Raw genomic sequence first — 27,617 nt, forward strand, 5'->3', positions numbered from 1 at the left:
ATAAATTATTAATCAGTATTGACAAATGTGGATCTCCTTAGTTTGAAATAATTACCTCATATATAATCATAAATAGCAGTGGGAAGATTCATTTATAGAACAGAAAGCCAGCTCATGAAAAATGCCAAGGTATATCTACTGTGAAATGTATTAATACAAATTTCCTATTATTGTAGTGAAGGGCACCTTAGTCATCGAATCCTGCAATGATTTAATTTACCTTTATTTTTTGAAGGTCGGTCATCCTCTTAACTGTGTGGACCCTCTTGGATCCTCCCTTGCCAATAGAGATCTTGATCCTCCGTCTGATGACCAGACATTCCTATGCCCATGACGGTCGGCTGCAGCATTGAGGATCTTGAGACGCTCTGCAGTCAGATCCTCGTGAATGGTGACGCCGGAACCCTTCAGCTTTATCTTAGCGTCGAAGATCATCTTCCTGGTCCGGTAGCTGCAGAGTCAAACTATGATGGGTCGGTCCTTAGGTTTCGCTTGCCTTGTTAAGGTGGTTGACGCCTTCCAACGCGATGTGAGCGGTTGACATCTGCCAGAGTCACAGGCACGTTCAGCTTCTTGTTGAAGACATCAAGTGCCAGCAGGTCCATGTCTTCTTTGTCGCTCTCCAGGATCCCAAAAATATGTATTGAATATCGGCGCCCGTATTGCTTGAGGTCGTCGACCTTCAGGTGACAAGACACCTCTAGCTCACGAATTTTATCGTGCAGCTATTTGTTCTCCTCCTTCAATGCCTGAAGTTCCTCAAAAATAGACTTCACAGCCATAGAAACGGCATGATGCACAGATTCCTCGATTTGCTGTCAAATAATTCAGAGGGTCTCTTCAGACAGTGATCCAGAAATAGCTGGCCCTGGCTTCAGAGCATTGACCTCATTCTTTGGCATGCCTCTGTTTGGTCGAACCATCGTGTACCGTTAGGTGGATTTACATTTTTACAGGCGAGAAAGTAGACTGAAGAATTAGGAATGTTTTTCAAGATAAATAAAAAGAGTGTAAGTTAATCAAAAATATAATTTTACTATTGAATTTAGCTCGAGAAACTGAATAACTAGATGTATAATTTGAAGTGAATTGAACTGTATAACCCTACGAAATATCTGTTTGAAGACGGAGCTGAACTGACACACGTTTTACTCACTCGACATAACCAAGCAGATGTGAGAGGGAGCGAGAGAGAGGTGTGGGAGGAGGAAAATCTATTCTTAGAACACCCCCCACCCTGCGGGGGAGGGGCCTGGGGAAGGTGGGATGGGAGAGGGGGTGAGGGGTGAGGGGGATTTTGAGCAAAGAAGTGCGTTCAAACTGTCAAATTATAACTACTCTTGACTACTGTGTCAAATCTTTTGAGACTATATATAAACCTTTTTTTGTCAACCTCTATCAGACTATTATTTTATCTTATCTATTTACCTTTATCAACCTTTATATGTCAATAATTTTTCCGCATTTTATGTACAAATGCAGTGGTCCTCCTTTTTCCAACAAACCACCTTTATGTTGTGTCTGGATACAAATAACTATTTTCATTCATACACTTGCTCTCTGCAAGCTACCAGAACCCAGATACACCAGTGTTTCTTAGCTGAAATTGTTTCACAGTCTTGTTTATTTATTTTTTGAAGTTGTTCTTTTTTATAAAGCTGTAACTATGGACAATGAGAAATTGATAAGTTTGGTTCAAGAGCATGTTCCATTGTGGGATATTCAAGACAAAAGATATCATCGTCGTGATGTTCAAAGTAGTCTGTGGACAAAGATTGCTGAACAAATAGGATCTTGAAGTAAGATTATTGTGATGAATAACAAATTCAGTTGATATTTGTTTATTCATTTTTCAAAATCTCAATATAATCATTGTTTATGAAAAAATTTTGTGGCTATGATAGTTAATTCAATAATTGGCAACCAGCCAACTACTGAACTAGACTGAAGTAAACGGTTCCAATGGACGACCATATTCGACCGAATTAATGGCCGGCAGATTCGTAAGATCCAATGGCCAAACGGAAAGGTTGAATACAGATCCAGTGGATGGTTACCCTAAGTAGAGAAACGATATTTAGTTAGATTATTTATTAGGGGTTTCTTGACAGATAAAAATCGTCACACAATTCATAGATTATTCGCGGAGTTTTTACTGATAATATTGAATTGAACATCATGTTTGAAAATTGGAAAAATCAGACTATAGAATAATTATTGCAATGGGGCATACTATTAATAACTCAAGAAACATATCATTTCCGCTCGACCTCTCTCTGCTTTGAACTCTGGCTGACCAGTTGACATGATTAGAGGAGTCTGTCGTTTATGGTGGTGGTTTGTGGTGTAAGGTCTACTGTTCACAGAACTACTAGTATCATACAAACTTGAACGCAAGATAAACAAATGGTTAATTGTAATCAAAAACCAATTTCTCGTCAACCTTGTGTTAAAATCAAATTGGTATTGTCTAAGGTGCTGTTGAATAATTGGAGATCAAATATTGCAGATCCTGAATATTGTTTGCTCCCACTCACAGTATCTCTTCATAAGTATTTGTTCTTCCACTCTATCAGTTGAACCCACACCGAAAGCTATAGGTTTACCATTGCTACAGAAAGATGAATTTGTTTCTACATTTTCTGTCTATAGCAGGTTTGCTTGTGCAAAATTCTTTGGTGAGTGATCTATTATCGAACAAGTTTTGAAACAGATCCTATCGATTTGTGTTCTTAGTTTATAATAGAACAGATCTACTATACAGTAGTTCCTACTATATATAGTAGAACAGATCCCTGAATCTAACTACAGGGCCTGGTCTACTGTGAGTTTCAGCAATGGCTCATTTCAGCCCTCTTTCTGAAGCCTAGTCAATCTTGTTTTCTTATTATTTGTCATTAATATACAGTTCATAATTTTAGTAGAATGTTATAGTACTTTTTCGAATGTTTGGTTTACTTTAGTGTATTGGTATAAGACAAGACCTGAAAGATTTGGAAATAATTTAGCTCTACTATGCGCCCCTATCAATGATCTTCCCTGGGCAACTTCCCACTGTGCTTATTCATCCATTAATGAACTGGGTCTATTATATTTTTTGAATGAGCTCTAGCAAATATTTATTTTGCTGCTTTGCTTTCTGCATTTTGTTGTGTCGACTTTGTTAGTATGGGAGTAGAAGATATGCTACTAGGAAAAAAGTCTCTTTTCCCTTAGCATCAGCCTGGAGCATGACCATATAAGGCGAGGAATTTGTGTTCTATTGATTATCAATCAATTCCTTATATGGTAAGGAATTTGGAAAACAGCTGTCACTTGGTGGGAGAATGTATTTTGCTTTTCATTCTATTGGCGGAAATTCTGGTGAAAGATTATTTAAAATTTCCAACTGCCAATCACAGTTGACTTTGGTTAGGTTGCAATAACTGAGAATTAATTATGGCCGATCACAGCTGTCCTTGACTAGGCGAGTGAGCAGGTAGGTCTTCACTCAGCATCTGTCCTTTGTTATAAGCAGTACACCTACAAAATGTAGACTCTGTAACTTTTGTGTTAATCAGGTCCTTTATGCTTGCTTTAGGCTTGGTAGAATTTTGCGCTGGAACCTTCTGTTCCAGTAGCATATTTCAGTTTTATTCCGCTTTAGTAAATGCTTTAAATGTGAGAAGAGAGGATATCATAACTGTTGCCATACGATGGAGGTTAATCTCCATCTGCTACTGAGGTACAAGAAATAGGTTAAAATTACCAAATTACCAAACATATGTATGATTGTTTGTATTATTGGAAAATTCAATATAATTCTATCAGATGTTGTTTGTAGTGGTAAGACTTTTCTGTTAACCATGACAGACTGTCGACAGACGATTGACAAACACTTGAAAAAAGAATAGTATCTGTGAACAACCGTTGCAGTTTGAAAGCAACTAACTGTTAGCTATGAAGGTATTTCCCGCCCTGGGGTTTGTGTTCCATCTTTTCAATTTCCTATCCTATGTCTTTGCAGATACCACTAGTAATAATCAATTACAGAAAAACAATGGTTCTACACTGTGGTAAGTTCATGATTCATTTATTATTTGCAAATAATCAACAATCGGGATTGTTCAGATTCCTAATGAAACTTAAACCATTAGATATAGCAGCATTTTATTCTCAACCTCGCAGGCTCCATCCCGTCCCCACCAACGATGTCTCAAACACCTAAATCAAACAATACTGTGCTCAGCCATACTTCAGGACAGACACACTTCCTCCCTGCCAGATAGCCATGCTTCTGCAGTTCCGGACAGCCATGCTTCTTCCCTGCTGCGTTTTTGGGGAAGATACCAGAAACATGTCTGCAGTTCCAAACAAGTCACGCTTCCTCCCAGCCAGTCAGCCATGCTTCTGCAGTTCCGGACAGCTGTGCTTCCTCTCAGCTACATGTTGAGGACTGAGGAGTCCCACTCGAGCTAGTGACACCCTCACTTGCTCCTGATTTCCTCACTTGTGCATACCCTTATGCATGTCATAACCTGCATATCCTAGGCCCTGGTCTAACCTGCACACCTATGCACACACCCTATGTTTGACTTTCTTGAGGAACCAAACAATTTTGCTCCCAATGGTTTGTTGCTTCCAACTATTCATCTCTGATATTCTAGGTCAAGAGATAGAAATACCCTTCTTATATTGGCATTTTCATTGAATAACTTTTAATATTTAGAACCATTTCACAAAAAGTCAGATCATTTATTCATATGCAAATACAATCCAGATAAAAACAACAGGTATATGCTCAAAACTGCTTCAAACCTCAATTTGGATTACAGAAGTGGTATTTACAATGTTGGATTTAGCTGGCCAAGTCGAGCTATTCGCTCACTCCTGCTATTTGCCAAGTCTGTGTTAACTCAATGCTATAGTAGCACGTTAGAAGAAAATTAGCACACAAGATAGCAGATAGTGCAAGTCTGAGTCCGCTAACTCTAGCTTACTCTGTTAAAACGGCAGTCATATTTGGTAGCAAAAGTGAGGTTTTAATAAACTTTGAGTTTAGCTTATAGCAGACTAGTAGGTAACCCGTGTTTTGCAAGGGTCTATTTTGAAATTTTGCAAAATGAAAACTTGATGTAATAAGAAATTCGAAATTTGAAAATAGGCCTATAACCATCATCGGTTAATGGAGAATCTTTATGAAAAAGTTCAAATCAATCAGTCCAGTAGTTCAGACGTGATGATGTTTCAAACATAATATTCCTACATCACGTACGTGTATGAGCCAGCTCTTTCCATTATTATAGTGAAGATGATGGATACATGCATGATTTATCAGTATCTTTGAATGAAAATAACTCATGATCAGTTTGAGAAATCGGTGCAGTTTTGATGCGACAGAAAATCAGTTATTTTAATTCAAATAGGATCCCCAATCATACTGGCATGCTACCAATTTTGTCCAATAGGTTTGATAGTATTTCACCTATCACCCAAGGAGAGTCATCGGTTCCAGTTATACTAACATCTTGATAAATCATGAATGGATTTTATGCCTATGAATAAGAAGTCCAGTTCAGAGAAAATCAAATTATTATTATTTTCAAACAATTCGAAAAAATTCAGTTTATACCAGAACAAATAATCATACATGTACTGAACATAGATTGAACATGATTCAGGTTACAAATATGTTTGATACATTCATCGAAAATAGATTCAAAAGCTTTCTCAAAACTCAGAAATTATTGTTTCAAATCTAGACCAAAATATAAAACTTATAAACTAAGAATACTTATCTTTCATTTACAGGTTTCAAGGCAGGCTTATGGCTTTTATAATTAAATGAAATATTTAACACAAATTGGAAAGAAAGATTGAAATCTATTCTTCACAGATGTTCTATGACATCGATAAATTTTATAAAAAAAATTCAGATGTAAAACAAAACATCTTAAATTTCAATTATTTAGAAAATAGACATAAACACTTCTACCATTAGCCAAGCCCTTGCAAGTCTGAGTTCACTAACTCTAGCTAACTCTGTTGAAACGGCAGTCATATTTGTTTTGGTCATATTTTGGTAGCAAAAGTGAGGTTGTAATAAACTTTGAGTTTAGCTTATAGCAGACTAGTAGGTAACCCGTGCTTCGCAAGGGTCTATTTTAAAACTTTGCGAAATGAAAACTTGATGTAATAAAAAATTCGAAATTTGAAAATAGGCCTGTAACCATCCTCGGTTAATGAAGAATCTTTATGCAGAATTTCAAATCAATCAGTCCAGTAGTTCGGATGTGATGATGTGTCAAAACATAATTTTCCTACATCACGTATATCCCTTAACAATTTTGAGAAATGCCTGAAAGAAACGCCGAAAGCTCCAAAGTGATACATAGACATGTCATCAATTGCCAAACTCACTGATAAAGAATACAAGTTTACAAATATCATATCTCTTATTTTCAATAAAACTTCATTAAACTTTAAAACTGTTTTGAAATTTTTATTTAACCTCTACGTTGTTTAGAATTATGTGATATTCATAGATTTATCTATAGAATTAAGAAATATTGCGAAGCAAGTAGTGAGAGAGGCTCAACAGGAGTCCTGGGAGAAGTTTATTAGTGTTATAGAGAGTGATATTCATGGAAGGCAGCAATGCGCTTATAAGATAATGAAATCTTTGAATACGACTGATAAAGACAATGCTGCATTAAGTATGATTTCAGATGATGACTGGATACAGCATTACAAAGATATCTGGTTTTCTAATAATGAAGATGCAAATGTACCTCAAAACCAAATCCTTAATTGTTTCAAAAAGCCCTTTAAAATAATGTACCACACAATAGGCATTTACATTGAAAATATTCGAGTTAAAACTCTCAAGTCACCATATTATACATTCTGAACCTAGTCACACCCTTATGAAGGGGTTGAAATTCAGTTGTACCGTACGTCAAAAGTTAGAGTATTAGACCAGTAACATATCCTGAAAGCTACAGTATTATATCTACAACAGTCTCTAATTTATTGAAAGGTTCCCATACATATGACTCAGCCGGTATGATTACTAACTTATAATGATTAGCACAAGACTAGAGCTCATGTGGACATCACCCATAGAAAAAAATCTGGTGTGGCGCACTCACACAACATTCCTTGCCGTTATGAAAATTGATCACCTGACGCTAGTGTTCCCGCACATCTCAAGTCTACTATTCAAAGATTTGAGCCAGCTGGTGACAGGACAATAACGCTGGAGACACACATGAGGTCTGCTATCTCTTCATAGTGAATGATTTAATAGAATCAACAATAATTTGCAATAATTGAATAATCACATTTTCTCGAATTTAAAGCTTATTTTCAATTTTAGGTGAAAATGTCACTGAACATTGATTGTAGAGATTTTCATGCTCAATCTACTCCACTTGATTTTTTTTGTTTCAATTGTATCTGAAGCCTGATAATTGAGAATATATCTGCATTGATGGGGCGGTGCTCCTGAAATTTTTACAGATATGGGACTTGTGGCAGTTGATAGAGCTTATCGATGACTATTTTAGGTATGAATTTGATCAAAATCGTTGGAGCCGTTTCTGAGAAAATCACGAAAAACCCTGTTTTTGACAACATTTTCGCCATTTCAGCCGCCATCTTGAATTGCATTTGATCGAAATTGTTCGTGTCGGATCCTTATAGTGAAAGGACCTTAAGTTCCAAATTTCAAGTCATTCCGTTAATTGGGAGATGAGATATCGTGTACACAGATGCACATACACTCATACACACACACATACAGACCAATACCCAAAAACCAGTTTTTTGGACTCAGGGGACCTTGAGACGTATAGAAATTTAGAAATTGGGGTACCTTAATTTTTTTCGGAAAGCAATACTTTCCTCACCTATGGTAATAGGGCAAGGAAAGTAAAAATTGTTTGACTTCATATTCTTTTTTAAATTTATCAAAATTGAGACTTACTTAGATTTCTCTTGGCTGGTAAACCGAGTTTTTGAAGACTTCAGCCAGTGTTTGATTACTGCTTCCATGTCTTTTTCATTTGTATTGGAAAATTTCATCACTACAGCTCCTATCAGAGATGAAACAAAAGTTTACTTATAATTAAACATATTTCAAATAATATTTTTTGACTGGAAAATTGAAAAAACACACAGTCTCACTCTCTCTTATTATATAAAATATATTACTGAAATGAGAGGACTACACCGATAGTTCTTCTGAATTGGAATAAGATATAAAGCTGTTAATATAAATAAATGAATCAATTGCTTGCTGGAAAAAGTCAAAATGAAGCCTGCCGGTCCAGAAAACAACTGAATAAATTCTAATAGAAAGCAATTAATTGTATCTACTATAGGCTACTTCAATTCAAAACTATTCAAAATTATTTGAAGTCTAAAATAAAGATATCTCATAATAATGCTCACTAGGTATTCCATTAAAATTTATCTAGCCTTTAGTCATCTAATCTATCAATCAACAGTCATATATTATTGATATTAAGTTCATTATAATGAGACAAGTGTAGATTAGTTTGTGGTGACTTCAATTACTTAGGCTAATAAAAAGTTTTGTTACACATTTAAATTTATATGTACCAGCATAACCCTGGAATGTGTTTGCCTAAAATAATAATCATCCTATTTTTAGCAATGATAAATTCAAGAGGCTTTCCTTTATTATTATTATGTTATGCCTCAAATAATACAGTATCAAGTGTTGTGTTCTGAGGTTATGTTATGCTTGACTTATAATAGTCTTTCGAAAAGATTATCATTTGAATATATAAGTATTTAGACCTATAATAAATTTATTCTTCCATTTTACAGTACATCAATACAAAATCACTCAACTTACCTATATTTCCTGGATAAAATCACAAAAATTACAAACTACGAAACTCATTCCAAAAACCGTTGGTCCATTGCAAAAAGCATTGTGCATTGCATCATCATGATCATACTATGGATAAACCCAAAATGTTGATATAATATTATCAATTAATACATCAATAAATGATAATTATTGACTATTAATAATTATATATTCTCAAACATCATCTACATCTTTGTTTGGAAATGCATTATTCAAATTACATAGTTTAAATAATTAAAAGTAGAATACAATCCTGATTTCTACATTTTTCAATGCAATAAAATAAGTTTACCCCGGGGAAAAAGTTAGAATTAGTTTGATATATCGATTGTTAAAACTTTGATATTTCCATTTCACAGTATCAATTGCAATTTCAAAATTATTGACAAAGTTACTGTTATTAAAACATTTGATATCAATTTCAGGTGGAGATAATTGATTTTTTATGGGGGGACATTTGTGCTTGACACTGAAATAATGTTGGAAACAATAAAAAAGTAGGTTGTTATTATTTGAATTGAAACCCCAAAAATCATTTCAAAGTCTGTGTGAGTAATTCCAGATACTGCATGATTTTCCTCATAAACTGTGATCCAATTTGAAAAAGTGTTATAACTTTTCCAATTTTGAATAGAATCATTTTAAATTCTAGGACAAAGTTGATAATATGAACAGAAACTTTCATGATTTTTTCAAAATTCTCCATGATGAAATACTTTTTATTTTATTTTAGACGTCAGTAGCACGTTAATGGCACGTCTGACCGGATTTTCACATAGGAAAAAAAGTGCTGGAAATTCACTTCTTCACCCGAATCAGTCATAAAAACACATTGTTCCGGGAAAATTGAAAATCTCCCAAATTATAGGTAGTATTCAAAGTTTTAATTGCATTTCAAATAACCGCAAAAGGCCTTTAAATCATTAACGCAAGAGACAAAAAGTGCTGGAAACAGAAAGCTCAAAGTAAAACTTTTTTGGGAAATTCAAAAAAATTTCCATCAAAAATTTAATTGGCATGCAAATTTTTTTATCTCAATAGCAGTGTGTTGTAAACGATTTTGCAACAGATAGAAAGGGGTTGAAATTCGATTTTACATCCAAACTGTTGGTCAGAAAGCCTAAATTGAGAGTTGAAAAAATGTTTGATTTCCACTTTTAACATTTTCACTTTTTATTCATGTGAAGAAACGTGATCTTCACATCGTGTGTTAACATGGGTAATATCATCCTGAGAGCTCAGAAACCTACCTGTCCTTATTGATATCAATGAAGATTTTATATAATCATTAGAAGCTCATTGACTGTATTTACCATGATTTCTATTTGTTTGTATGCTGACATAAAACACAAAATATATTCCCATAAAAAAGATGTGCATAAAATATTCGATATATCTATAATTCACTTAAATAATCTATTTGGAAAATCTGAATAATTATCACAGGCTTTGCTAATATTCACAATAGTGAGTTTCAAATTCATAAATATATTATATTTAATACTGATACTTATACTTCCAATCAATACAAAATTCTGCAAACAAAAACCTGTTCGGTCTATAAGTTTGATATGATATACTTTGATCAATTAACAAAATTATAATTAATAAATCAATATTCAAACATGAGATCTCAGGGCTTTTAATATGAATTCGGGCTGTGCATGGAAGTAAGCTTCCTACATATATTAAATAAATTTATTAAATGTTCTTATGAACTATGTGATATTATACAACACGTGGTGATTTTTAATTTAATTCAAGTTAATTTGAATAGCGCTTTTTTATTAATTACCCCACTGAACGTAGAAAAAACGAGCTCGTTTGAATTATCACTCACTGAATTGAAGTTCTTGACGGTCTCGTGGTCTGAATTAATTATCTCCAATAATTAATTAGGTAGGCTCCTTTTCATCACTGCTGGGCTAACGCGTGATCCAGATTTTTATAAGTTTCTTTCGAATTAAAGCTATGTTTATGGGAATCTTTACAAATTACAAACTCTTTGACAGCACTGAGTTCACAGATAATTGACATTTAATACAAATACTTTACATTACAAAAGGGTTTGGCTTAATAGTTTTTAAAATTTTTAAAAGGAAGAAGAAAGAACCCTTAACTCCATGTGCATCCTCTCAGGTCGGGATCTTAAGCCAGAAGAAGGAGGTTTTTAGAAAAATTTGTCTCTTCCACGAATAATTCTGTAAGCTACTCTCTGATTGGCCTTCAATTTAATAGACTCAATACAATTGGTTGCCTTGGGAATCAGGGCTTCCTCGGCTTTATAATAGAAAAAATTAAATAAAAAAGAATTTTTATACAAATGTATGGAGTGTTTATCTTAAATTGATTTCATAAATAAATCCTAACATGCGATGTTAATACATTTAGTTTTTCTTTTATATGAGTTTTGTATACTCTTGATTTATCATGCTTTTTTAGATTATAATAAATATTTATACAAAAATAATGGGTGTTCGTATTTCTACACATCGACTTCCTTTAGTATACATAATATATCCTTTATGAGTAAATTTTATATAATTCAACCTGTCATATGGGTTGATCGAATAATCAGCTGGTTTGCTCAGTATTGATTCTAATAATTATCGATTTATCCAAGATCGACTAATTCTTTTCAAAATGTAAACAAATAACTCTAACCTCAATGTTCATGCATTCTATTTTTTATAATCCGCCAATAATAAGTAAGCCGCTTTATAATTTTTTGATCTTACCAATGGGTTCTCATAATTATTAATCACAATTATACATGTTTTCTTATCATTGTTGATAATGCTATTACTCCTAATCGCTAATAATACTTGATTTGAGTTGATTTATCCTTTGACTAGGTCTAACCTTCTTTCCAATTTTATAGTTCTATTATATTTCATTGGTTCATTTTAAAATATTTGGTGGTATTAATTTACCACGTGACACAATACGCCCTCTGATTTCTGATTTAAAACGACAATTCGAGAATATAATATAAATTTTATGATCCAGTTGGTTTTGGATCAGAAATCATACATGTTACAAAGTCTGTTAATAAATCTACTGAGAATTCTACCTCATAACAATTCAACAACATATACAACAATAAATAAATTCAATTCAAATACATACGCCTTACATCGGCCAATCTCCTTCTACACACAATACACAAATAAAAACTATCTCCTCCTCCATACACAATATAAACCTTTTTTCTAATCCACGCTCCGCCCTCAGGCCAGAAGCACATTTGAACGTTGGTGCAAAATCATTGCCAACCTAACAAACTGGTAATTCTCTGACTTGCAGAATATAATATTTTTTCTCTCTCGACATAGAACAATGACTTGTACATTTTCATTTCATTCTCTTGCAGAATTTGGGCTTTGCTTTCATATAACGAATATTTTTAAAGGATAATCTTTGGTAAGTTTTATTAACAAGAACTTCTTATTCATCTGATACATTGAAACTTTGGCTTAATGCTTTGGTGGTAACTATGCGGTTTGATCATTTGGCGGATAATTTTAGTGATTTTCTCAATTAGTTTACACATAAATAATAATAATATAATATTTTTATAATATCTCTACATACAATTCACATTCATATGACACTTGAGCCTTTCTTGGGGGTGTCAACTTAGGCGATTTTATCAGGCATTGAATACTCGGGTTTTCGTAGTGGACAGCTGGTTTCCATTGGCTTCGGTTCATCACTTGTCGCCATTTTGATGTCTACAAGTTATACAATGGCAAGTTGGTTTTTTAAATTGGAAGTTATTTATTCACTTGTTTCATTAGTAAGAATGGTGTTAAAGATGGTTTCTAAATTTGTTCTTTCTTTATTTTCAGGTATGCTGGTCGAAGTGAATACTCGTCTGCTAAATAAGTGTGTTGCCTGGCGTTCGTTTGGTACGTATTTACTGACAGGTAGGTTCAGTGAATCCAAATATTATTGTTTACTTTCTTATCGCTTATTGTCTCGATAATACGGTTTGAGATTAGAAATATTTTCCCACCAAGTTAAATTTGGTTTGCTTTCTTCATACAACTGAACTGTATTACGTTCAGTTACAGCTGCAATTTTGTATGGTCCAGTATAAATATGAAAGAATTTTCTGGTAGTTTTTTCCAGCGCATTGGATAACCTATGGCTTTTTAAAGTATTTCATCTCCGACACTGTATTAAATTGCTTGGACTTATTATCATGATAATGTTTTCGTGAGGTCGCTGACCTTTCTAATCTCTGTTGTACAATGTGACAGATGTCTAGGTTAGGATGAGTTAAAGCATTCGACGGTGGGAAATCTATTAACTTTTCAATAAACATTTTATTTCTTTCTCCAAAAATAACCTCTACTGGTGTATACCCTGTATTCTCATTGATACAATTGTTGAAACATTCTTCTAGGAATGGTAGAAATCTAACCCAACTTTGATGTTTTTCAGCGCAGTACGCCCTCATGAATCGTGAGATTTCTGCCATGCAGCGCTCCACGGGGTTCGAGCTAGGAGAATATGTGGAAGTTCGAGATATTTTTATATCAGCTAGGTCAAGTATTCTTTTCCATGGTTTGCTACAAAAATATGATGCATTTTCTGATAGAATGTGCTTAGGTTTTCCTACTTGCGGAGTCCTCAATCTGCAGTTATCAAAAAGTTAGAAACTCGTATAGATGACGTCACCTGTCAAATAAATGAATGGTTGGATAACGTATCAAAGGAAGTTGAAAAACAGGTGGACGTATTGGGTAAGGAGCTAGGCACCACTATCATGGGAACTGTCATGGAAAAGGTATTAGAAAATAAAGATGAGATAGAGTCCAAGGTGGAGGAAAATAATAATAAAATAGCGAAAATAGTCAAGGAGCAAAGTAACATGCAGACAGGTATAGCGAATTTAACGGAAGAGGGGGCAAAATCACGAGAAAAGTATGGCATGTTAGAGAATGCCATAGGCGGACAACAGTTGAAGCTCACCGGATTGTATGATGAAGTGAATAAAAACAAGAAAAGTATGAATGATAAATGGATCGCAAATGAAGAACGAGTCTCCATAATAGAGACCCGTATGGAAAGTATCCCAGTCAGTCGGATGCATTATACACCGACCGAGGTGGTAAACGGCACTCAACTTTTTCAAAGTCTTGGAAAATTTGATAACTCCCACCGTCATATGCAACCCAGACCATTTATAGATCAAATAAAAGCCATTCAAGAATTGATACCCACCTCTTGGTTAGTATGGCGCTTCCAACTGTCTAGTCTATTACTCGGCGAGCCGCTGATGTTTTTCCAGAGCCGGATGAGAGATATCAATAGCCTGGAGGACTTCATCTCCCAGTTCCTGCAGCAGTATTGGAGTAAACGTAAACAGATGGACTCACTATCAGAGATTATATCATGCACATATGATAATAGAGGCAGACAGTCATATACTGAATTTGTAGCTAAGATGATGTGCAAGAATTCGCAACTAGACGAATCTTTGGCGGATGCATCATTAGCAAATATATTATCAAAAAAGCTTCCTTACAATGTTCGCATGACACTGGCAGTATCTTCGATTTCCAATTGTAAGGAACTGATGGAACATTTACACTGTATCCAATCCGTCACTTCTGAATCAAGTCAGGTAAACGATCGCACAGGAGACTTCAACCATTCTCTTCAACATAATAGCAATAGTTTCAGAAAAAATTATAATGGTGAGAATCAAATGTCAAATGCCGGAGCAAACACTCGATATCAAAAATACCCTGAAAATACTAGCAGAGGTCAATCGTTTGAAAATAGTCCTAGAAATAGATCTCAATATTACAATAGTAAACAACAAGATAGAGGAGCATATTATGATGGCCGAGATCGCTTAAATGGGAACAATTACAAACGAGATGGAGATCGCAAGAATCAAGGTGAAACACATCAAAATCATAACTGGACAAATACATCTTACACAGTAGCACATACAACAAAAGCAACCCAAAATCAACATGCAAATAACCCACCACCAAATCAAGAAATAAGCACTTCTAAAACTACATGACTATATGATACCCCCAAAGCAAAGGATAATTATTCATCTACTAAATTAGAGGAACATGCCAAACCTCTCCACATAGACACCACTTTCCGGGACGATCAGCGTGAAACACTCTTAGAAAACCCTGACGATACCGATGTGACATCAGACAGCCAGCTACAAACTTATATCGAATGCAAGTTATATGGGACAAGACTACAAGCGCTGATTGACAGTGGTTCACAATGCTGTTTATTACAAGAGGATATGTTTTCGAACATCAAAGATAAACATGCAATAGCTACGCTACCCCTCACTAATGTATACATTTCCGGTATTAATCCTGGCAGAAGAATAAGAGTAACCACTCAATGTCTCTTAGAAGTGGAAATAGAAGGAGTTATATTTGAATATACTTTCCTGGTGTTACCAGTCAAAGGTCCAGCAATGATAATAGGCGCTGATTTCCTACAGTATTTCCGAACCTGTTTGAATTTCTGTACATTGAAATTCCATGCAAGCCCGGAAACCACCACCACCGAAATTATTACACCTCTCAGTTTAAAAAGACATCCTGGAGAAAATCGGATAGTACAATTTGCATACCACATGGAAGGCGTTCCTAGGACTTGGGGTATTCATGAAATTGAAGAAACCATGGAGCATTTTGAAGTGTTGAGTTTAACGACAACAAATGACGGCGTGGTCGATAAAGAGGTTTCCTCTGGAGAAATGTTTGAAAAATTATTGGATAAGATAAACTGTTATGCTGAATGGGATTTAGATACAAAAAACAGTGTCGCGAAGGTTTTCATTGAAAATAGAGATGTCTTCTCAGAACAGCCAGGACTAGCTAAAGATTTTGAATGCCGACTCAAAGTCAAACCTCATGAAGCCTATTACCGAAAATCTTACCCAATACCTTTTACATACCGCCCGGCAGCTATAGCAGAGATAGACAGAATGTTAGAATTGGGGATTATTGAACCATCAAGCTCTCAATATAGCTTACCAATTGTTTGTGTTGCTAAGAAAGACGGCACCGTGAGATTATGTCTGGACGCGCGAGCGCTTAACAGCATTCTGGAAGATGACCGTGAGAGCCCAGACCAGATAGAACAAGTACTTCAAACCTTTAGTGAGAAGAATGTATATTCTACAGTCGACCTAAACGCAGGTTATTGGCAGATCCAGATAGCAGCAGAATCAAGAGATTATCTATCATTCTTATTCAACGGAAGGAATTACCGCTTCACTTGTCTAGCTTTTGGACTGAGGAACGCCATGGCCATATTTATTCGTTGCCTTCGTCAAGCCGTAGGAGAAGATGTCACGGATTTCTGTACACTCTACGTGGATGATGGAATTATTTCTTCAACAGATATTCAGGACCATTGTCAACACCTAGATATAGTATTTCGTCGCCTCATCAGATGTGGACTCAAATTAAAATTATCAAAATGCGAATTTTTTGCACAACAAGTCAAATATTTGGGACATATCATCACCCCGGACGGCATCTCCCAAGATAGCAGTAAATTAGAAGCCATCAGAAAATTCCCTTCACCAACCAACCGAAAGCAACTACAGAAATTCATTGGATTTCTTCAATTCTATAGACGTTTCAACAGCCGTATGTCACACTACACTGCCCAATTAAGTCACGTACTATCTACCAACAAAGCATGGAAGTGGACAGAAGCAGAAGAGAAGATATTTCGAGAATTAAAAGAAGCTTTCCTTGAAATAGTTGTACTAAGTCATCCCGATATGAGCCAGCCATTTTACATAAACGTAGACGCCTCAGATTACGCCATAGGAGCAGAAATATTTCAGAAAAGTGCCGAAGGAGACAAAGGAGTACTAGCTTTTTTCAGTAGAACACTAAATCCAGCACAAAGACGCTATTCGATTACAGAAAAGGAGTTATTAAGTATAGTAGAAGTCTGTAAAAAATACCGCACGCTGCTGTTGGGAAATAAAATTTATATCAATACCGACCACAAAGCTCTCACGTTTTTTAAAACAGCTAAATTAAACCACAACAGACTGTCACGATGGTTTCTCGCTCTTCAAGAATTTGATCTCGATCTCACCCACTTACCAGGAAAGCAAAATCAAACAGCCGATTTTCTATCCCGAGAATTAGATGCCACATACTGTAACGACACAAACCTGAAATGCTATGCAATGGAAATGGACGAAAGCATACCATATCCCGAAAATATCAAACCTCAAGTCTACAAGAATACACTAACACCCAGAAGGATTCAGAATGCGCAAAAAGAAGACCCCAAGCTATCCCAAATTTTAGAAATACTGGAGGAAGGACCGTCTGAACCGCCCCACTACCTGCGACAGTACACGCGATACCGTGGATTCCTATTTCACCGCACCACACCACAAGGTTATAACTGGAGAATCATAATACCTAAGGAAATAGCGGAAGAAGTGATTAAGGAAACACATGAGAGAATTGGCCACTTTGGAGTAAGAAAAACGATATGTACACTAAAAGAAGCCTGTTATCTGAAAGGTATGCACAAAAAGGTAGTCAAAGTGTTAAGAGCATGCGACCTATGTCAGAAAACAAAACATTTAAAATATCAAGTCAGGGGAGCAATGATACCTATATTGCCGACCGCCCCATTGGAGTTAGTATCAGCCGACATTTATGGTCCTCTACCCCTAGCACAACATGGAAAAAATATATATTCGTGTTAACATGCACATTCTCTAAATACACCATGTTCTTTCCCATCGGTAAACTAACAGGAGAAGTCCTAGCAAATTGCATAGTGAATAAGTGGACTCCGCAAGTGGGAAAACCTAAGCGCATTCTATCAGATAATGCATCATATTTTTGTAGCAAACCATGGAAAAGAATACTTGACCTGGCTGATATAAAAATATCTCGAACTTCCACATATTCTCCTAGCTCGAACCCCGTGGAGCGCCGCATGGCAGAAATCTCACGATTCATGAGGGGGTACTGCGCTGAAAAACATCAAAGTTGGGTTAGATATCTACCATTCCTAGAAGAATGTTTCAACAATTGTATCAATGAGAATACAGGGTATACACCAGTAGAGGTTATTTTCGGAGAAAGAAAAAAAATGTTTATTGAAAAGTTAATAGATTTCCCACCGTCGAATGCTTTAACTCATCCTAACCTAGACATCTGTCACATTGTACAACAGAGATTAGAAAGGTCAGCGACCTCACGAAAACATTATCATGATAATAAGTCCAAGCAATTTAAATACAGTGTCGGAGATGAAATACTTTTAAAAAGCCATAGGTTATCCAATGCGCTGGAAAAAACTACCAGAAAATTCTTTCATATTTATACTGGACCATACAAAATTGCAGCCGTAACTGAACGTAATACAGTTCAGTTGTATGAAGAAAGCAAACCAAATTTAACTTGGTGGGAAAATATTTCTAATCTCAAACCGTATTATCGAGACAATAAGCGATAAGAAAGTAAACAATAATATTTGGATTCACTGAACCTACCTGTCAATGAATACGTACCAAACGAACGCCAGGCAACACACTTATTTAGCAGACGAGTATTCACTTCGACCAGCATACCTGAAAATAAAGAAAGAACAAATTTAGAAACCATCTTTAACACCATTCTTACTATGAAACAAGTGAATAAATAACTTCCAATTTAAAAGCCAGCTTACCGTGGTATATCGTAAAGAGGCATCAAAATGGCGACAGTTGAATAAATAGAAGCCACTCAAACATCCAAGGATCAGCTGTTCGCTGCGAGAACCAGAATGATCAGTGCCTATTAAATCATCTAAGTTGATACCCCGAATAAAAAACTCAAGTGTCATATAAATGTGAATTGTATGTAGAGATATTATAAAAATATTATATTATTATTATTTATGTGTAAACTAATTGAGAAAATCACTAAAATTATCCGCCAAATGATCAAACCGCATAGTTACCACCAAAAGCATTAAGCCGAAGTTTCATGTATCAAATGAATAAGAAGTTCTTGTTAATAAAACTTACCAAAGATTATCCTTTAACAATATTCATTATATGAAAGCAAAGCCCAAATTCTGCAAGAGAATGAAATAAAAATGTACAAGTCACTGTTCTATGTCGAGGGAGAAAAAATATTATATTCTGCAAGTCAGAGAATTACCAGTTTGTTAGGTTGGCAATGATTTTGCACTAACGTTCAAATGTGCTTCTGGCCTGAGGGCGGAGCGTGGATTAGAAAAAAGGTTTATATTGTGTATGGAGGAGGAGATAGTTTTATTTGTGTATTGTGTGTAGAAGGAGATTGGCCGATGTAAGGCGTATGTATTTGAATTGAATTTATTTATTGTTGTATATGTTGTTGAATTGTTAGGAGGTAGAATTCTCAGTAGATTTATTAACAGACTTTGTAACATGTATGATTTCTGATCCAAAACCAACTGGATCATAAAATTTATATTATATTCTCGAATTGTCGTTTTAAATCAGAAATCAGAGGGCGTATTGTGTCACGTGGTAAATTAATACCACCAAATATTTTAAATGAACCAATGAAATATAATAGAACTATAAAATTGGAAAGAAGGTTAGACCTAGTCAAAGGATAAATCAACTCAAATCAAGTATTATTAGCGATTAGGAGTAATAGCATTATCAACAATGATAAGAAAACATGTATAATTGTGATTTAATAATTATGAGAACCCATTGGTAAGATCAAAAAATTATAAAGCGGCTTACTTATTATTGGCGGATTATAAAAAATAAAATGCATGAACATTGAGGTTAGAGTTACTTGTTTACATTTTGAAAAGAATTAGTCGATCTTGGATAAATCGATAATTATTAGAATCAATACTGAGCGAATCAGCTGATTATTCGATCAACCCATATGACAGGTTGAATTATATAAAATTTACTCATAAAGGATATATTATGTATACTAAAGGAAGTCGATGTGTAGAAATACGAACACCCATTATTTTTGTATAAATATTTATTATAATCTAAAAAAGCATGATAAATCAAGAGTATACAAAACTCATATAGAAAAACTAAATGTACTAAAACCGCATGTTATGGTTTATTTATGAAATCAATTTAAGATAAACACTCCATACATTTGTATAAAAATTCTTTTTTATTTAATTTTTTCTATTATAAAGCCGAGGAAGCCCTGATTCCCAAGGCAACCAATTGTATTGAGTCTATTAAATTGAAGGCCAATCAGAGAGTAGCTTACAGAATTATTCGTGGAAGAGACAAATTTTTCTAAAAACCTCCTTCTTCTGGCTTAAGATCCCGACCTGAGAGGATGCACATGGAGTTTAGGGTTCTTTCTTCTTCCTTTTAAAATTTTAAAAACTATTAAGCCAAACCCTTTTTTAATGTAAAGTATTTGTATTAAATGTCAATTATCTGTGAACTCAGTGCTGTCAAAGAGTTCGTAATTTGTAAAGATTCCCATAAACATAGCTTTAATTCGAAAGAAACTTATAAAAATCTGGATCACGCGTTAGCCCAGCAGTGACGAAAAGGAGCCTACCTAATTAATTATTGGAAATAATTAATTCAATCCACGAGACCGTCAAGAACTTCAATTCAGTGAGTGATAATTCAAACGAGCTCGTTTTTTCTACGTTCAGTGGGGTAATTAATAAAAAAGCGCTATTCAATTAACTTGAATTAAATTAAAAATCACCACGTGTTGTATAATATCACATAGTTCATAAGAACATTTTATAAATTTATTTAATATATGTAGGAAGCTTACTTCCATGCACAGCCCGAATTCATATAAATCCCTGAGATCTCATGTTTGAATATTATTTATTAATTATAAATTTATTAATTGATCAAAGTATATCATATCAAACTTATAGACCGAACAGGTTTTTGTTTGCAGAATTTTGTATTGATTGGAAGTATAAGTATCAGTATTAAATATAATATATTTATGAATTTGAAACTCACTATTGTGAATATTAGCAAAGCCTGTGATAATTATTCAGATTTTTGAAATAGATTATTTAAGTGAATTATAGATATATCGAATATTTTATGCATATCTTTTTTATGGGAATATATTTTGTGTTTTATGTCAGCATACAAACTCATAGAATTTTTTATTATATCCTAACTCATCTCGTGATATACAGTTTGAGCTGTTTTAATATCAACAAATATTTAGCAGCACTTAAAATTATCGAATCGAGTGATATTAATCTTATTCAGAGCACTCAATATTTATCATCCTTTGATGATATTCATCTCATCTACCAGAACAAGTATATTAAGAAATTATATTAATAAGGTTCCAGTTATATCATATAAGGATCCAGAGAGCTTCCAGAACTGGCGTTGTAAGTTCTAAGGAATTTCGGAAGGGTATATTGGTGAATACTTGTATTCGCAACGAGCGTTTTAAGAATCAACTAGAAACAACTATAGTTGGTCCTTATTATTCTCTAGTGATGCATGGTTACTGATAATCAGTCATCAAATATTCTTTTACTTTCCTTATTGGTATTCTTCAAGAACTTCATAGAAGCAGCGGTAAGAATTATCAATCACCGGTCACTGAACCTTATGGTGATTATTTGTATTTATAAAATTCATGTTTCTACCACTGAGCTAGAGCTGAGGTTTGAACCCAGTAATTTTGCGAGCCGGACGGCCTTAATTTTCTGTGAATTTATTCGCAAAAGAGGGAATTTAGAGACTGCTCTTATAAATATCAGAAATGTCGTATTATCTGTGAAGGATTTACAATCCACAACTTCACACAATGGCACCCAACCAGTGGAGCGTGATGAAAAGCTTACCTACTCAATCTCACTATCAATGATTCATAAAATTATTGATAAAACTGAAAACTGCGAGAAGTATAATCTGAAGTTGATTCAACAAGATATATCTGATAATCTATTGTAAGTTCTGGCTAAAATAATTGAGTTGCTCTTCAAATTAAAATTTTTCAAGCTGCATAAATACAGACAAACTGTATCACACTAGTTTGACAACATAATTCTCATAAGAGAGAAAAAATTGGATGGAAATTTCCATAAAAGTCTATAGTAAAATTTTGATTTTGATTTTTTGAATCTAGATATTGTATGCTGACCAGGGGTATAGATTATTTGAAATATAATCGCATAGCTATTAGTAAAAGTCGTCAAAACAGCTGTTCTACAGATGATTTATCTCATGTATGTGTTATTTTTATGAACTGCTCTACCTACCTACCTCATGCACGAGAAGGAGGCTACAAAGTCCATTTCTCAAGGATGAGGTGGACCCCCCATTAGTTTCCCACAAAAAGGACACTCATGCCAGTTAATAGAGCTAATAAATAACTATACAGGGTATGAATTTGAAAAAAATCGGTGAAGTCCTTTTTGAGAAAATGGTGAAAAACATGGTTTTTTTTAGTAATTATCCGCCATTTTTCTCAAGAATATTATGGTGCTCCTGCAATTTTCCCAGTAATAAGACTCATGCCAGTCGATAGGGCTTATGGTATAAATTTGAAGAGAATCATTAGAGTCGTTTTCGAGAAAACCGTGAAAACATGGTTTTTTAGTGATTATCCGCCATTTTTCTCAAGAATATTTCGGAGCTCCTGCATTTTTGCCAGAATTGAGACTCATGTCAGTTGATAGGGCTTATGAATAGCTCTATTCATAGTGTAAATTTGAAGAAAATCGTTATTAATAATAAGAAGAAGATAATCGTTATAAGCCGTTTTCGAGAAAACCGCGAAAAACATGTTTTTTTTAGTAATAAATTATTATCTGCCATTTTTCTCAAGAATATTACAGAGCTCCTGCAATTTCCCCTGAAATGAGACTCATGTCAGTTGATAGTGCTTATGAATTTGAAGAAAATCGTTAAAGACGTTTTTCAGAAAACCGTGAAAAACATGTTTTTTTTAGTGATTATCCGCCATTTTTCTCAAGAATATTACGGAGCTCCCGCAATTTTCCCAGAAATGAGACTCATGTCAGTTGATAGGGCTTATGAATCCATGATATAAATTTGAAGAAAATCGTTAGAGCCGTTTTCGAGAAAACCGTGAAAAACATGGTTATTTAGTAATTATCCGCCATTTTTTCCGCCATCTTGGATTGAATCTAATTGAATTTCTTATCGTCGGATCCTCATGGTATAAGGACTATAAGTTTAAAATTTCAAGCCAATCGGTTAATTAGGATGGAGTTATCGTGTTCAAAGACATACACACATACACACACACACACACACCACACACACACACACACAACACACACACACACACACACACACACACACACACACACACCACACACACACACACACACACACAGACCAAAACCCAAAAATCATGTTTTTGGACTCAGGGGACCTTGAAATTAGGGTACCTTAATTTTTTTTGGAAAGCAATACTTTCCTTACCTATGGCAATAGGGCAAGTAAGTAAAAATGCGCAGTAGCACTCTGACAACAAATAATGATTACAGTATATCTGGTGTAAACCCAGCAGACACTGAGTCATATAGTTGACAGAGCTATATATGTAGCTCAAATTTTATATAGTTCTGCTATATTGCTCTCCAGCTATATAGTGTAAACGTATAGCTTAACATTGATTGAGCTATAGTGGTATAGATGGATATGGAATCATCGTGAAAGTAACTGTTAAAGTACTCAAAATCACTATGATTCTCCAAAATAGTTATTTGTTCAACTAGTGCGCAAAGTGACAGTTTGCTGCACCGAAAGAAACGTTTACGCCCGAGCCGTAGGCGAGGTTTCTTGAGTGCAGCAGAGGAACTTTGCGCACGTATTTCACATTAAATTTTTCCTTCAGTTACCATTGAATATGAAAAGTGGTTGATTATGGGTAAAATGATGGCTGAAATCAATCAAATGTTTGTCTACATAATTTTGTTATTAATAACAACTGTCATTTATTTTAAACTTCATAATCCAATTGAAAATATATAATAATCCATAATTTATTCAAATTAAAAATTAAATTAATCCAATTAATTTGAAAATTTGAATAAGTTTGAGTAAATCTTAATTTCTTAATAATTTTTCAACCAATTTATGAATGAAATAGTTATTTGTGCAACTAGTGTGCAAAGTGACAGTTTGCTGCACCGAAAGAACGTTTACGCCCGAGCCGTAGGCGATTGGCTGAATATGAAAAGTGGGTAAAGTGGGGAAAAGTGGGTATACCATTGAATATGAAAAGTGGGTAATTATGGGTAAAATTGCCTGAAATGCATCAAATGTTTTTCTGTGTAATTTTATTATTGATAAAAACCTTAATCCTAAAATCCTAAAGTCCTTGTTGTCCTTGGTTATAATATATAATGAATAATAATTAGCGGATTGTGCTTTGTTGCACCTCTGCTCACTATAGCAGCCCAGTCACTGTTACCAACTTCATTTTGATTTGCTGCACTGTTGCTCCATATAACCTACTAAGTATTTTGCGTTGCCATGTTGCAAATCTGGAGTGCAGAATAGTTATTTGTGCATTGTAAAGCGTGAATTTTACTCGCCTCACATACGTAGAGAGATTTGCCAAATCATGTAGTGTTGTATCTAAATGCCACACATTGGGCCGGCAAATCATGTGGTGCGTTTTTTAACGGCTTCACACATGTAGAGTGAATCTTGTACTGAATCAATGGTGTAGAGGCTATAAATTTTGTAACTGCGTACGTGGACGCTAAGTGTACACCAGACTGATTGATTCACTACAAGATTCAATACAATTGTCGGAATCGCGGGAGGCCTAAACGCTCGCTCACCCTTGATTCTTCTAATGACAGATTGTATAGTGATGAAATTTTTATAAGCAGTGTAGCGATCGCTAAACACTGAAGACGGATACCTTAAAATTATTACCTGTGAAGAATGAGCATATAAAATCATACAGGTCGAGCAAAAATCCCGATGTAGATAATTTACGGGACTGCGTCTCTAATAAGTTCTGAAGGATTAAAATACGGTATTTGGGCCAAATATCGTTCAGAATATACTTCGAGAACAGAGTCTTGTCGGGTTTTAAGCTCTATTGTAGGAATTTATATGATCTCTGGCTGCATCTGCTGTACAATTGATGTGTTCGCTCCTAAGTCGAGGTTGGTAACAGATAAAAGCTGATATATGAGCAGGTAAGGACAAAGACTAAATATCTCGATCTGACCCCACTCGCTACATCCACTTAGACCTGTTCCAATATCCAGCTTAATTCAATTATTCCAATGATCGTATTTGATCGGTTCTTGATGATATAGAACGTATCAGACACAATAATTGACAGGCTTAAGAAATAATCGAACTCAGAAAACGAATTAACAAAACTGAAATATATTATAATAAAATATATGATCATACAGTGCAGATTCAGAATTTGATTTACAGGTTGATAATAATTTAGCATTAACAAAAGAGTTAAAAATTTTCTTGTGCTTGCATGATACCATGCGTGATTCGACAGAATTTTACAATTGATAAAATTAACAGTTTTGAAAAATAGTGAAAAATGAATTATAAAATATTTTTAAAATGCTCGGGTCGTGGTTCTGGCAGCGGAGGATAGCTAATCAACTACAAGTTCGTATAAATTAAATATTGAACAAATTCTAGGCTCTTAAATGCTAAAGCGCTTGTCGGCGTGGCCAATAATTTAACGAAGAAAATTTATGTTTCTGCACTGAAATATTTTCGAAGCGTATATTGTGGCCCCTTTAAACTTATAACTCACGTGAAATTCCTTGGCGGTCGTGGTTTTCCTCTTTAGATCAAAAATCGTTTGATCGGCAGCAATCCAGGCTTCGGTTTCAGCACGTGGGAGATTTTAATTTAATATTTCCTTCACCAAATTAATTAAGGGATAATCTACTTTGAACTTTTAATTTATCGACTGATGAATATAAATTTACAAATAACAAATAGATTGGCCTAAAATATTGGCTCACAAATAAAACATATAAAATCGAACGAAAATTTTACAAATAGGTCTTGGTAACTATAAAGAGATCTGAACGGTGAGGATTTCAAAAGGGAAGTGCTGTCTTTTCTCTCAGCTTCTTGGCTAGACCTTTCTTCTGAGAGTCTCGATGTAATAAATTTGCATGAAAAATTTGCCATTGGTAGAACGATTGTGACGTAGACGTGACGTCAGTGGCAGGCAGTAGAATATAATTCCTTTAATTACAATAATAATTCAATTTATGTAATTCTTAAAACTGCTTAATCTTCTAGACATAGTTCCTCTCATACAATGTACATGTGCTAGCGTATATGATAAGGCAGGTTTGTTGTCTGATAGTAGATTAACATGTGTTGCTTTCAAACGATCACCTTTTTGGTGCTATTTCTATGCACTATGATTGGCTTAGGCTTGCCAAAGAGATTTAATTACCATGTGGTTCAGTTGAATTAATCATTAATAAATTAATATTCTTATACAATTTTTATTATGTCTGAGACTGTTATAATTAATTTCTGCAGTTTTTATCAATAATATACTGTTCATGCTATGACCTAGTTAGTTACAATAAGACCTGACATATAATATAATTTCTTAAGTAATAAATAATTTCAACGATAATACATACATTTTATTTTTTTATTTGAAATTCTTGGTCCTTTATTGATAGTTTTATAATTTTTAGAAATGGTATTATATCTTGCGTGAAGCCAGCATGACATTTGACAATACTTTGAATCAGTCAGCTGCGTTCGAACTGTTTTAAAAACATCTGATCGATAGTAAACAAAGTGTAACCTCAAATTCAATGAGCAATTCGTAAATAATTTGTGCTTTATTTGCAGAATAATTATAATTTTATTGAATAATTTTCTAGAAAATATTCGGTACAGAACGGTACTCTTATCTAATATACAGTTACTGATAAGTAAGCTTTATCGCTCAGTCGCTAACTATTCCTTTAGCAAATTCTTTCATTTTAAAAGGTAATCACAATTTTTCTCTCTTCTCATGAGGTCTATTTAAAAAATTCATCACACAAAGCCCCCAGGATATTTTAAATAGGTAATTGGGAGACGAGTCGAAACAATGATTATTTGAAAAATCCGATATTGTGATGAATACACCATTTCATCTCCTTACTTTTACGAAAACTCCACACTTAACACTAAAAACGATATATCGTGCACTTTTGGCTACGAGAAAATAAATAATTGATTGTTCCTTCCATTGGATGCAATCGAAATACAATAATTAATGAGGTCTCTTTGGATCCTTCATTAAAACAACTCCACAACTTCCATTCACGGGTGGCTTATGAGCAGACCCATAACTATAACAAATATACAAAATTCAACATATTATCCTCTTAGGATTCGAACAGTATTGGCAACAAATATAGATTTTCATCATTTTTCATGGTTATTACAGGTTTCGACTCTTTGTTCTGGCTTTTACATAAATTGGGTGAGAGTGTGATTTAACTTCGGTGACTTGACAATTGTCTACCGTTTGACTCGAGCAATTCCTTTTTTACACTTAGTACCTTGTGTACAAACAGGGTTACACTTGAAATGGTTTTTTTTTTATTTTTATCAATGCTGGTTATAAATATTATGCTTTCAAGATTATATTCATCAATTTGAATTACAATTCATGATCTTTGATGCAACAATAATAAATTTCACATTTTAAGGTAAGAATTTCATTTTCTT

The 27,617-nt window shown here is 34.4% G+C and overlaps 1 long non-coding RNA gene across 1 annotated transcript; it reads left to right on the forward strand.

Moving 5' to 3' along the window:
• The first annotated feature begins 2,394 nt into the window (after positions 1–2,394).
• LOC120355696 lies at positions 2,395–6,226 on the forward strand. Its single transcript, XR_005573748.1, has 3 exons — positions 2,395–2,678; positions 4,007–4,055; positions 5,791–6,226. It is a non-coding gene; the product is annotated as an uncharacterized LOC120355696 (long non-coding RNA).
• Positions 6,227–27,617: the final 21,391 nt, after the last annotated feature.

Source organism: Nilaparvata lugens, unplaced genomic scaffold, assembly GCF_014356525.2.
Source record: "Nilaparvata lugens isolate BPH unplaced genomic scaffold, ASM1435652v1 scaffold4289, whole genome shotgun sequence".
In the NCBI taxonomy this organism is placed as follows: Eukaryota; Metazoa; Arthropoda; class Insecta; order Hemiptera; family Delphacidae; genus Nilaparvata; species Nilaparvata lugens.